General features: G+C 37.7%; 1 pseudogene; it reads right to left on the bottom strand.

Annotated features, from left to right (window-relative positions):
• On the bottom strand, window positions 1–111 carry LOC117275978 (U5 spliceosomal RNA; annotated as a pseudogene).
• Between the last annotated feature and the right edge of the window lie 752 nt (window positions 112–863).

The raw sequence follows: 863 nt of genomic DNA, 5'->3' as shown, positions 1-863 counted from the left end.
AGGGGGTTTTCACCCCTCCAAAAATAGGCGTATGCCACTATTTGCGACGTGCACACGGTATTCTTTAGTAAAAGGCGAAAGAATAGTTCGCTATGTGCTCATCGCGTGGCTGCGTGAGTTGAATTAAGAGGATGGCCTTATTTTATATTGTTCTCAGCTGCTGGCTTCTGCACTTGCAGACGATGTGGAACGCTAGAACCATTGCGTCTTTTAATAGTTTAAATTAAATGGACAAAATCTTTGACTTGAATATATAGATAAAATAATTTAATATCAATTTCCGGACATTTCAATGGTTTTCTTTGATGATCTTGCCTTGATTTATCAATTAAAAGATCTACAGGAAAATAAATAAATAAGAACAATTGTGAATTGCACTTCCTCATCAATCTATATTATTAGCTTTACAAACCACTCCACATTATATTTATATCTTGGCTATTTAGCATTATTCCGCTTCACAACAGAACCTGTGCGCTAGATGGCAGTAGAAACTACGTTTCATGTTTCACATGGATTCCAAGTCCTATCATATATACACAACATCAAAAGAAACAATAAAAGAATGACTCTTCTCATAAAAAACTTTCCCCTACAAAAGTATGCCGTGTGATATACTGAGCAGGGCAGCATGAAGAATCCTTCCTGCCAAACTTGATCTTGTCGGCTGATTCACGTTTCTGTACTTTACATTTTCAAGTAGTTGTTGTGTACGGTCAAAACCGATTCTTAGTCATAAAGATTGGTCGAGACAATGACGTTTCAATCGAAGGGTATCCACATGACAAGCTCGGACGAATTCCGAAGTAGGGACGTCGAGCTTCAAGCTATAAGACCAATCAACGGCAAAACTCGATATCATT

This window comes from Nicotiana tomentosiformis, chromosome 2 (genome assembly GCF_000390325.3).
Source record: "Nicotiana tomentosiformis chromosome 2, ASM39032v3, whole genome shotgun sequence".
Lineage (NCBI taxonomy): Eukaryota > Viridiplantae > Streptophyta > Magnoliopsida > Solanales > Solanaceae > Nicotiana > Nicotiana tomentosiformis.
Note: the sequence above shows the minus strand (reverse complement) of the source record. Positions and strands in the feature narration are given on the sequence as shown.